This window comes from Petromyzon marinus, chromosome 30 (assembly GCF_048934315.1).
Source record: "Petromyzon marinus isolate PM22_M1 ecotype Great Lakes invasive population chromosome 30, UKy_Petmar_22M1.pri1.0, whole genome shotgun sequence".
Taxonomy (NCBI): domain Eukaryota; kingdom Metazoa; phylum Chordata; class Hyperoartia; order Petromyzontiformes; family Petromyzontidae; genus Petromyzon; species Petromyzon marinus.
This window is the reverse complement of record NC_133696.1, coordinates 9,964,520-9,978,124: the sequence shown is the minus strand read 5'-3', so window position 1 is coordinate 9,978,124 and position 13,605 is coordinate 9,964,520. Positions and strand designations below refer to the sequence as shown.

The window sequence follows — 13,605 nt, the reverse complement described above, 5'->3', positions numbered from 1 at the left end:
TGAGCGTTGCTAAGACTCGTAGTTTCTTTGAAGCTCGGTGAGAGGCGTGAAACCTCTTGACAAAGGAGTTTATTTATCAAAGCAGGAGAATTTAGCATTGAAATAGCTGAGGGATTAGCTTGTGACAGAAAGAGCTTTGTTAAAGTCAAAGTTTACCTATCAACAGAGGCATTTAGTATATGGACGCTAAAGGCCTCCAACTACCCAACTTTCATACAGTAAACCGATGTGAAAAGAACTAAGTCTATATTACATAATATAATAAATGTACTTAATATATTCTTCAATAAGCTGAGCTATTAATCACGAAGCAACTGGGTATACACTACACTATATCATGAGTGTCTTTTAAGCTCGGTGAGAGGCATGAAACCTCTTGACAAAGGAGTTTAAGTATTAAAGCAGGAGAATTTAGCATTGAAATAGCTGAGGGATTAGCTTAGCGTCCATATACTAAATGCCTCTGTTGATAGGTAAACTCTGACTTTAACATAGCTATTTCTGTCACAAGCTAATCCCTCAGCTATTTCAATGCTAAATTCTCCTGCTTTGAAACTTAAACTCCTTTGTCAAGAGGTTTCACGCCTCTCACCGAGCTTAAAAAGACGCTACGAATCTTAGCAACGCTCACTGAAGCACTGTCGTCCCGACAGTTCTGTTCTTTCACCTGATGAAGGCTACTTGTGTTGTGGCCGAAACGTCGTGAGAATTTTTTGTTTTATTTTATTATTTTATTCTCATTCTACGTGACTTTACCGAAAGAACCAAAGAAGAAAGACAATACATATATTAACATATCATGTTTGTTGGCTTGTTTTGCCACAAGTATGGGTGGTTAATGCAGACATGATGCCTTACAATAGATATCTATTTGGTATTTGAACATCTTAACGCCTCCTGTTTTATTGCCAGAAAGGGTAAAGCCTATTCTTATTTCTTCATAATTTAGAGATTGGCACAAAGATCCCACAGATACATACTGTACATTCATTTCACCGTGCGTTTACCCAAAGCCTCCACTGCCACATTCGTCTCTGTGGCGTCTTACCTGGTTTAAAGGCTCCCTAACTGCCAAGCATTGGCATATTGTGTCTACGTGGTGCGTGGGTATGCAGTTTACAAAGCAGTGGCATGTGGACAAGACAGAACAGAGAAGCCATTCCGTGGCCACGGAGTCAGCAGTGTTCAGTTTTAAGAGCACATCCAGCAGTGGATGGAGCAGTGCTCGGCTTGAGAAGGGCTCCGTGGGAGTGGAGCACAGAAAGAACAGCCACCGGCATGTCGGGATACGCGTACACAGAATGTAAGCGGTACCCATACCAAGTCTTAAGTGAACTCATTCCTGGAGAACTGCTATTTGTATTTAGTTTGTTGTCCTTCACCACTCGCACCTCCGATCAACACGGTTGGCTACGTACGGTGCGACAGGAGTCCTACATACATGCAGGTATCTCCCTGCCGAAATAAGTGACGGGAGGTACTCATGTCAGTTGGTAGCCCGATACTAATGACGGATATTCCACATTCTCGTGGTTTGACGTCGTCTGCTCCGCAACACTACCAACAAGGTTGACTCAGCACAAAGTGGTTCTCGTTGTATTGACCCTGGAGGAATGATAGACCGAGTTGACTGCAGACCGGGCTTTTGAGTGATGTGTGTTTATCCGAGCACGAGGTTCAAACCGCGAACCTGTGACGCAATAGTTCGCGTCTTCTTCTTTTTCTTTCGTATGGATTAATAGCAGCAGATTAAAGATGCCATTTTCGATTTGCTATCCACTCAATTGTCTGTTCAGACGCAGAGTGGATCTCGTCCGTTACTCATTTAAAGGAGTGATGACAACAGGGTCGGAGTGTTTACGATGTGGTCGATGGTTTGGGATTCGTGGCCACGGTCGCAGGCCGCCAAATCTTTGATGGTGCCATTTGTGCTGTCTGGTGGACGCATCGCTCGCGTGCTGCGCTACGAAGATTCCAAGCCACGGCTAACATCAGTGGCAAGTGATATCTGAACCGTTTTGGAGACTTATTCAAACTGACCAGCACGGGGAAGTATCGTCGCACGGCCGACGTGGAGTGGGAAGGCCTTCACCGAGCAATGCAATGACAGAGCGCTGAACATTATTATTGTTTTATTAATTATTATCTTCATCGTGTTTCACACATACACAAAAACTCAATCGAGTAGATGTCTCTTAGTTGTAATAAAGGGAGTTCATATATCAAACGGCAAGGTTCAGTAGTCCTTGGATTAACAGCTCCTTGAGCGTACAGTTGTACTTGGCTTTAAATATGCATGAACAAGACGCAGGAATTTCATTAGGTGCGTCTATAGGAGTCTGTGCGCGTGAAACGTAGAAAAACACAAGGCTAGGGTTTCAGGAAAATCCCAATTGTCATCTTTGTCCGAGTTTACTCTGCGCGCGCTCGGTCCTCCGCCAGGTACTGCGCCGTTGAGGCGAGAACAGAGAAACAAGGCAGCACACTCACTCGCGCGCGGCTTCTGGACATTTCTCCCAGAAAAATAAAATAACATTCCGTTTGCTTTTAAAACCCACAATTGCTGAGCACAGGCCCCGAAAGGCCCACGAGCGCCAAGTGTCCAACCACGAGAAGCGCCGCCCGTCCAATGTGTAAAGTGATAAGTTGTACGACGTGAACCAGAGCGAGGGCGCACGGCACGGGGAGGGCCCTCGTGCCAGCAGTGGATTGACAAGACCGCGATGCCCGAACGTGTGGTGCAACGGTGACCTTTTGTCCTGTTCAGCATCGGTAGAATTTTTCTGAGTTGTTTTTTCCCTTTTTTTTTTTGCCCACAGATCTCTTAAGAGGACGACGCTTTGTTTTTGCGGGTGCTATCGTGAACAACAGCCATATCAGACATCAGGACGTCTAATCGGCGTAATCATTGGTTCACTGCAGCTCAAAGACTCAGTCCCTACAAGGCGTGCGGTGAAGTTAGGAGATGTCCACGTGCTCGGCATTTAAATGCCCGAAGACCAGAATCAGTGATTTCGCCGAAATCACCGACTCTTTACTGACACTTCAACCGTGCAGGCTCAAGATAACGCGGTGAGGTTTTAGATTTCCCGGTAATTCCCATCGTCTTCATTGTAAAAAAAAAAAATAATAAATAATGCCCAACTGTCACTTTGGGTGACCCTGTCTTTCTCTTCCCCGCTCCAGTCTCAGCGAGCCGTGATAACGGTGCCAGCCCCTGCAACCGCTCGCACAATGCCACCGCTGGCGGAATGGGAATCGCGATCAGAATCTTTGTACTGCTGGAGGAATCCGATGAGCCGTGAAGCTCTTTCTCACAGATGTCCCAGTAGGGGCGCGGGGGGGTCCGAAAGTTACGGCAAAGAACAATACAAAACGCGATAGGAGTGTTGTATAAGAAAGGAAAGAAAATCACTAAAGGTATACAAAAAAAACCTATTTTTATTCTACCAGGTAAAGCCCACTGAGCTATTAGATTATTTTTCACACGCGACCTGGCCACAAATAATAGCTCAACGAAGTGGCTTATCACATGGAAGTTTATATAAATGTATAAGAATGGCTCCACTAGAGGGAGCTCTGTTGCCCAGGTTTCTTTCCAGGGCTGGGCGTACCCACACTTTACCCCACCATACAAACTCCCGATTGACTATGGTGAACCCATCTATGCCGCTGAGTGAAGACAGTAGGAGAGGGGGGAACATTTAATAAACGTTTGACTGTTTTAACTGCAGTGCCGGGAGATCGAATTGCATCAGCGACCTCTGGATTGGAATCCCAATGAGTTAAACCACAGGTGCAATCGTAAGATGCAACGTAGCGTGTTAATAATACACTAACTTAAACACAGGGAGGCGACAAGGCCTAGCAGTAGCGCACGTTGCAGAGGTTTGTGGTTCGAATCCAGTGGCATCCCAGGTTATTCCTGCGGGTGTAAATCGACCGTAGTATTACGCGCTTAACAGTGGCCATCAAGGTCTCCCCTCGTGTTATTTGCCAGAGCAGGCAATTGTGTGCTGAGTTGAGGGTCCAAGCTACCCAAATGGGAACATTATCCGCAAATTCATAATACAGGTTGTTGGGTTATATCGTGTAAATATAAATGTGCCGTTAACCCACCACCACCCGACACACCCAATTAGTAAGGTTTGTGACGTGACCAAAACGTGCCTATTAGCTATTCTTCAGCACATCGGTGTGGTGGCGAGTAAACCCACATGTGCAATTGAGTACGACGTTTCGCTAGCGATTACAACCAGCTTCATCAGGCGATTTGCCGGTGGGCCAGGTTAATGACGCATTTATATTTAAGCGATCTCACCAAAAATACATTTCATTATAAATAATATTGGTCGCGAAAGCCGAAGTGTAATATGTAAATAACTCGATTGGGATTATACGCAGCAATCGTCGCCACCTACTGGCAGATGAGGGCCCAGGGCATTCTTGAAAATGAGACTTATGGTGGTCTCTTAAGGTCTCACCCTGGTTAAGGGCCGTCCATAAATGACGTCACGCACCTAGGGGGGGGGGCAGACATTTGTGACGATGTATAACGAGGGGGGGGGAGGGGGTTGAGAAATGTGACGTCACATCAAAATGCGCAACTTTAAATAAATATAGAATTGTTACAACACTAATTTTCATTATTAACTATTTGATTATTTAAATTTACTAAGGTCACCTTTTATTTATTCCATGAAGGAGCATTTTGCTTCTCCATGGGAGAATGGAGAAGCATACAGTTTGTAAAAAATTGTAATGATTGTTATTTAACATTTTGATTCTAATGATTCTACCAGGGCTTTTCATTTTGTGGAATGCATATGTGATTGTTATAATTGTACTCTCCATTTTGCTTCGTTCATCTACAAAGTTTCAAGTATTTTTTTATATTCTTGGTTCTTTCGGTAAAGTCACGTAGAAGGGAAACAATAAAATAATAAAAATATAAAACAACAAAATTATCACAACGTATCAACTGCAACACAAGCAATCATCATCAGGTGTGAAAACCACAACATGAAAATTTGAAAAAAGTGGCGTTTTTTAACGTTAGCACCACGGAGAGCGATTTGGCAGTTATTCAGACGAACGAGTCCATCTATATTCGGAAAAGAGGAGGGGGGAGACGAAAATAATGGATGCGGTCTGAAAGCCACCGTAAATGTGAACAATAAATTAAAACCCGAAATGGTTGATCAAATCCTTCCAATGATTGCTAAGCCAGAATCCATCTTCTCGGTTCAAATTGTCTCTGTGTTTGTATATGTGGATAGCCTCATGAACGAATCTCTCATGGTAGCCAGATGGCTTGCAAAGAACCTCTGTCTTGGAGAAGTCAATGTCATTTGAGCCTACTGAATTATAACAATGATCTGCCACGGCCGAAGTGTTGGTCCTACCGTGTTTAAGGTCTGCTTTGTGATCACGAATGCGGTCCGAGACATGGCGTTTGGTTTCTCCAATGTAACTACTACCACAGAGGCAACTTAGTTTGTAGACGCACCGAACTAGATCAGTTAGACAAGATACTCTACAAGTAACACTTATCATTGACGGCAACAATGTCCACATCAGATTGGGAACATGTAGACAATATGACTGCCTCTTCAGCTGCCACTATGTCGACCAAATGTAAGGACAACCTGATTTCCAAATTTAACCTCCTCTCCAACAAAAGACCGAACCCCACACACCAAAAAGCTAGACGTTAACAAAGTCGTAATTAATCGCAGTAACAGTTCTATTTCTGATGGTCTGAAATCCGTTTTAGCTAAAGGGCTAAACTTTGCAGTCACACCTAAACACATACTAGTTAATGATATGATTGCCCAAGTAGACGTGGCTCTCAAGGGCCTGGGTCACATCGCTGCAGATGTAGCAAGATCTGAAATTGCTGCGACCCTCAAAAACGCTAAGATGCCAGCTAGCAACCTCAGCAAAGATGAGTGTTTTGAATTATATAAATAAAAAAAGAGGGATGACATTGTCATCCTCTCAGCCGACAAGAGCAATGCCACTGTCATCATGGATAAAATAGAATATAACAACAAAATTCAAGAATTACTCAACGATGGCAGCTATACAAAAATAAAAAAGAGATCCCACCAACAGCCTCGTCATACAAAAAAAACCACCACTTTTTTCAAATTTTCTTGTTGTGGTTTTCACACCTGATGATGATTGCTTTTGTTGCAGTCGAAACGTCGTAAGAATTTTAATGTTTTATAATTTTTCTTATTTTATTGTTTCCCTTCTACGTGACTTTACCGAAAGAACCAAGAATATGAATCCCTGCAGTCAAGAAAGCTTTAAATCAAAATTTATTTTTTTATAGTTATAATTACTTTTAATAGTTTATCATTATAAGATCATTTCAACATAATATTCTGAACATCTGCAGTTTTAGTTAGACGTTGAATATTTTCAAGTGAATTTTATGCTAAATTTAAGCTTTCCAACGCCTCCTTTTTAATACGTGTTTTCTCCTACAGCATCAGAGTGCAGCGCCACATTAAATACGCACTACAATGACAATAGTTTAAAGCGATTTGAAGCATGTTTTATTTTCAAAATGGAAATATGGTTTGGGGGGGGCAGAGCTTTGTGACGTCATATTTGAGGGGGTCTGACTTTTTGTGACGCCGTGCGACGAGGGGGGGGTCAAAAATCGTCCAAAATCGCGTGACGTCATTTATGGACGGCCCCTTAAAAGAAAACATTTGTACGAGTATAACAACGATCCACATTTTAGTTGCTCTTATCGAGTCTCTATTACATACCTGTCAACCCATACGGGTCACCCCGTATTCTTGTACAGGGAAATTGAGAGTTCAGGTCCATACGGCATACAGCCGTTTCAATTCTGGCAGAAACGTGTTTTTGTCTATTTTTTGCGTTTCTCCCTTGTGATGGAAATTCGTAGGATGATCGTTGAGATTTACAAGGCCACGCGGTGACCAATAAGGTCTGAATTTGTCTGTAGCAAGGTAGGCACTGATAAGGGGTTGACAGGTGTGACTATTAAGGCCGGCCCTGCAAGTCCTGTGGGATCACGTGACTCTCGACAATTCCAGCTCCCCATGGTAAAGTGGAAGATGGCAGCATCCTTCACGCGTCCCCGCACTGTCAGGCGAGAAACCACGACGAACGCCATCGATGCGGCGATCGAACATGGGTCACCGATGTCCCAGTCTCCAGAGCAATAGCAACACAAGCCACGCCAACGGTTTTCTTCAGGGTCAAACACCGACGCGCCAAACAGGGCCCTGGGACAAGAATCCTCAACAATTGAACATTGAGGCGAAGTGCAAGCATCTCGGGAACATCATGCAAACTATACACTACTACATACCTGTCAACACTACACTATACACTACCACATACCTGTCAACACTACCACATACCTGTCAACACTACACTATACACTACTACATACCTGTCAACACTACACTATACACTACTACATACCTGTCAACACTACACTATACACTACTACATACCTGTCAACACTACACTATACACTACTACATACTTGTCAACACTACACTATACACTACTACATACCTGTCAACACTACACTATACACTACTACATACCTGTCAACACTACACTATACACTACTACATACCTGTCAACACTACACTATACACCACTACATCCCTGTCAACACTACACTATACACCACTACATACCTGTCAACACTACACTATACACTACCACATACCTGTCAACACTACACTATACACTACTGCATACCTGTCAACACTACACTATACACTACTACATACCTGTCAACACTACACTATACACTACTACATACATGTCAACACTACACTATATACTACTACATACCTGTCAACACTACACTATACACTCTACATACCTGTCAACACTACACTATACACTTCTGCATACCTGTCAACACTACACTATACACTACTACATACCTGTCAACACTACACTATACACTACTACATACCTGTCAACACTACACTATACACCACTACATCCCTGTCAACACTACACTATACACTACTACATACCTGTCAACACTACACTATACACTACTACATACCTGTCAACACTACACTATACACTACTACATACTTGTCAACACTACACTATACACTACTACATACCTGTCAACACTACACTATACACTACTACATACCTGTCAACACTGCACTATACACTACTACATACCTGTCAACACTACACTATACACTACCACATACCTGTCAGCACTACACTATACACTACTACATACCTGTCAACACTACACTATACACTCTACATACCTGTCAACACTACACTATACACTACTACATAACTGTCAACACTACACTATACACTACTACATACCTGTCAACACTACACTATACACTTCTACATACCTGTCAACACTACACTATACACTACTACATACCTGTCAACACTACACTATACACTTCTACATACATGTCAACACTACACTATACACTACTACATACCTGTCAACACTACACTATACACTACTACATACCTGTCAACACTACACTATACACTACTACATACCTGTCAACACTACACTATACACTACTACATACCGGTCAACACTACACTATACACTACTACATACCTGTCAACACTACACTATACACTACTACATACCTGTCAACACTACACTATACACTACTACATACCGGTCAACACTACACTATACACTACTACATACCTGCCAACCCCTTACCTTATTACAGACCAATTCAGACCTTATTGGTCACCCCGTGCCCTTTTATAAATCTCAAAGTTCATCCTACAAAGTCCCATCACAAGGAAAGAACACAAACAAATAGACAAAATAATGTTGCCCGTATTGAAATGGCCGTATGCCGTATGGACCTGAAAACTCAATTTCCCTGCACAAGCATACGGGTAAACTGAATGAGTTGACAGGTGAGATAATGAAAACACGCAACGTTGATGTCCTGACGCTCCAATAAACCGTAGGAGACATCACAGCGATAAGCGTACACTCCGCTACTCCTGACGCGGTTAGTGTCCACCTGAATGTGAAATTGTAGCTGTTGCTCTGCGTCTACATCATCGACAAGAAGAAGAAGAAGTCGTAACACCACTTGGTAACCTTGTGTATGGAGGCCTGGAATCGATCTTGAGTAGCCAGGTTTGGGAAGCCAACCAGAACGCCGCAACTGTCCCCATGTAGACACAAACACACCGGTGTTCGTGTGATGTCTCCCCCCACCCTTCCCCCATTTTTCTGAGTGAATTGAGCTTGCTGGCTGTGCTAATCCGTGTGAACACTGCGATTAAACAATTCCCATGAGCACTTGGCATTGCTGATTTATTGATATGTAACCTGATCGGTCACGTGACCTCGGTGCCTCCACTCCCTTCCATCGCCCCCCCCCACACACCGGCAAGCACCCCAAACTAAACACTTTCAATGGGAAAGTGCCCGATGGGAAATTAAATAATGACCACTGTACTTTGACTGTCATCTGTACAACTCAAGGCCCTTTCTAGTAGTAACATTGTAAATAACGAGCCGAAGCCCAAATTGTCGCCACCTGCAACCAAGCATTGAATGTTGTTCCATCTCCAGTTCTCCACTGGTGGTCCGGAGTTGGTGATGAAAATTCCACGTTCCTTGTAGTCGGGGCCAATCATTGTGGAGGTTACACGGACTGGTGGCTTCCCGCTAATTGGGGCTCCTTATATCGATCATGGGACTCGGTGAATCTCCGAACGGGATTTGTTTTAATCTCACGTTCCTACGACTGGGCACCGTGGGCTAGATGAGCAATAACAAGACAGGACTCGATTGCCAATAAAATAATGACTTGGTGAAATGCATGAATCAGGGTGGATGTGGAATGACACCTGGGTAATGAAAGATAAACTTTGGCTGTAATGTGTTCGTTTGACCATTTACTTTAGTATTTCGTGTGTACATTATTTCACCCAGTGACAGGGAATTTGGAAATAATTTTACATGCAGTGAAGTGGACAGAGTCAATGAGCCAGAGCAGAATTCAGTACCGCCTAGATGGTGGAAATATTTAGGCATCACAGCTTCTGCATATGGCGAATAAAAGTGGTTTATTACGTGATAGGATACTTATTTCATGCGGTCGAACCATAATTCACTTTTATTGGTGATTTATAGATCATTGTATTAGACAAGTTTATCAAATGAGGTGGTCCTAACGATTGAAAACGTTGGTCTGGACCCTTGGGACAAATATAATAATAAGCACAGTTTTCATATAGGAAACATATCCTGACATCACGCTGGTGGGGAGAAAGGCAAAAAACTACTTCTGGTGAGAAGCAAACAGATGTTTTGTGATTAAATGTCTTTTCTCTGCAGTAATTTATACAGATGTTTTTTGTGGGAGTATAGGACCGTATATGTCGATGAATATAAGTGGAACGCATCCAAAAGGGCGTCCGCTGAGGAGGTTAATCGCACCTCCGATTTAGTATGGTTGGCTACGTACGGTGCGAAAGAAGTTCAGCGTACACAAAAATTAACGCGGTTAGTGTGCAGATGCTCTGGATAATTACGTCGCAGGATCGTGAGAGGTGGCAATGTCTTGGAGGCCCTCGTCCTGAGGCGAATTGTTCGTGGGTGATGACGCTTGCTCGTTTGAGACAATTGCACCCCTAGTAATGTTGTATTCGTGCGCCGCGATTGTGAACGGCTTTCTGGATGGTGCCGCACTGTCATTCATGGCCACCTCATAACTTTGAGTCATTTCTCTGCAACACATTTGGAAGACGTCTGCCGATATTGAACTTTGCAAAGCGGATCCCTGTGCCACTCACGGTGCCTGACGTTTGACCATCACGATCTATAAATGGATCATCATCATGATCTATAAATGGATCATCATCACGATCCACGGGCAGATAGCCCGCGGGTGTCCACTGCGAATTTCGTCATTTGTTTCCACTTTCCCACGTCTCGTGCCAATATTCTCAAGTAGTGCCGCATCTTTCAGGCGCCAATCTCTTGTGATGTCGTCAAGACAATCTCTGATAGGTCTTCCTCTCTTTCCAGTTCGGTCCATTTTTCCGAACAACAACAACACTTTAAACTTTCCTGCTGTTGTCCATCATACAAATGTGTCCAATTAGTGCCAGTTTCCCTCTCATCGCTGTCTGCATCATCATCGTCATCATGTATTCTTCATTTGTTTTTTTTTATTCCACGTTGGTCACTCTTTGGGTCCAGTTTATATGCAGGAAATGGATAGCTCTGTACAAATATAACAGTACATAACAGGGTCCAGCAAGCTCATGGTCCACACCAAAGCGTATCCGAACAAACCAGGGCAGATGCCGAAACCTGATGAAGAAATGGACAATTTAAGAAAGTCTACAGCGGTGTGCGACTGTGGTCATCCAGAACAGACCATGCAACGTATAACGATGCAATGCCCCGACCCACAAATGCACAGGAGACATCGCATCGACACACTCCATCTGCTCCTGACGCGGTTGTCTGGCTTGACCGCCTTTAATGTCAAATTGCAGTCGTCACTCTGCGTCTACATCAGCCGCACGAAAGAAGAAGTCGGGACTCAGAGTGAAGCGAGTGAGGAGGGTGTGTGGGGAAGAGTGTGGTGGAGTTGGGAGCGGTAGAGTAGTGGTTAGCGCACCGCACTACGAGCCCGGCTACCCGAGTTCGATTCACACTCACGACCAACACCAATGACAATTATGTGATTCGGTCCTGAGCCTCTCCTAGGTAGACTCAGCCTTATATGGGGTGTTAAAACATCGTCACTGGGGAGACAAAGGCGGCCGGGCGTGGTATTGGCCACCCACCGCCTCGTATGCCGTGGCCGGCCTTCATTGGTGTTACTCGCTAACAGCACTTGCCCCAACGGTCTGTTAAGGCTATACGGGGGACCTTTGTCTTTTGGTGTGGTGGGTGGAGGCGGGTTGCGTTGTTGTTGTAGTTGCACCAGGCAAGTTTAGTTGTGCTTGGTGGCTGGGTGGGGTGGGGTGAATGACGCGACGTGCAACATCTGCGGTCGGCCGTCGGGAGTGAGCCAGTGAGTGGCGCACGGCGTGAGTCCTCTTCCCAGCCACGGCTCCTGCTCCGCCTCGACTGAGAGGGGGTGGGTGGGGGAGGGAAACACAACAGCGCTCTCCTCGCTCTCTCATGGCTCTGCCGCGCGTCAGATGTCAGGCCAAGTGCGAGTCTCGTGATGCGGGACGCTGGGCCCCGCATTTGCGGTGCGGGGTATTTTTTTTGTTTGTTAAATATTTGTTGTGAGTAGACTATAGGCCCCCCCACCCCACCCTGCCCCTCCCTGCGCTTGCTCCATCAGAATTGGCGCGCGGTGCGGACAGAAAGTTATTTTGAAAAGTGCGAGTGAGTAAACAAAGAGCCACGGCGAACCAGCTGTGGCGCTCAGCTGGTTCGCGTGTTCCACACGGGGGGAGGCGGGAGGGAGGGGGATGGCCCAGAGGGCGTCCGCGTGTCTCGGGCAAAGATGCTGGTAAACAAAGCCGCTGATGAGATGAAAATTTCCTCCCCCACCCACCCCCATTCGTTAGTGAAGGCACGCTCATCGAAAAGGAGAGATTCCCGCTCACGGCTAAAATCAGTGACGATTATCTGAACCGGTCCTGGGCTTCCCCTCGGTCGACTCAGCCTCAAATGAGTACCTGGTGCGGTGTGTAAACATCGCCACTGGGGAGACAAAGGCGGCCGGACGTGGTGCTGGCCACCCACCCCCTCGTGTGCCGTTTTGGCATTCATAGCTGCTCGCTAACAGCACTTGCCCCAATAGTCTGTTACAAGCTATACGGGGGATCTTTGTCTTTGTTCCACGGAGATGGAGTGATTAAATGCCGTTGCAGCCCTGGCCCGAGAGGGATGATTGACCGTACTGGGAGGACCTTTATCCAGCAGTGGACGGACAATGGCTGACGATAGAATTCGTGTTCTAAGGAGCACAGTGCCATTTGTACGGCGTCGAAACGCCAAGGAATGCGGACATGATTCGCAGCATTCGCAGTGCAATGTGTGCTCACGCGGAGGTTTTAAGATTTGTGATTTTTTTATTATTATAAAGTGTTCGGCTCACCTCCATTGCTCGCAGAAGAATACGATTATAAAGTGGTTTAGATAACTAAGGGTATGCGCTTAACAAAATGCATTGTTAAATATATTGATACACTGCCGAAAACCTCTTACTCAGGGTTTATTCTGTCCTCTGGTTCAAGCTTAATTCACGATAAATTTAGTACCACTTTGTAAGAAGTTAAGAGTGTTTGTCCTGTGGAAGAACTGCCCCCGTCATAGTAATGTGGAATTCCCACCACTGGTTCAAGGCCACCAATGTAGATGAACGCTCCCAATTGTGCGTTTGTTTAAGCTGGGATACATTTCGAGATGTGATTGCAGGTTTCCCTCGCTTTATGCGGATTCGCTTTGTGCGATTTAGCGTATATGCAGCTTGCCTGATTCTTACCAAAATTCGCTCTATGCGGTTTGAATTCGCTCATATGCGGCTATGCGGTCGGACGTGGGACAACAGTGTCTGTACTGTGTATGTGCACTGTGCGTGCTACTCAGCA

The 13,605-nt window shown here is 44.9% G+C and overlaps 1 long non-coding RNA gene across 1 annotated transcript in view; it reads left to right on the top strand.

Annotated features, from left to right (window-relative positions):
* The window catches only part of LOC116947599 (uncharacterized), a 49,488-nt gene extending 44,961 nt beyond the window's left edge, over positions 1–4,527 (top strand). Inside the window, exon 5 of the long non-coding RNA XR_012945685.1 lies at positions 2,820–4,527. This is a non-coding gene — a long non-coding RNA (uncharacterized LOC116947599). The remainder of the gene's footprint in view (positions 1–2,819) is intronic.
* The last annotated feature ends 9,078 nt before the right edge of the window (positions 4,528–13,605 follow it).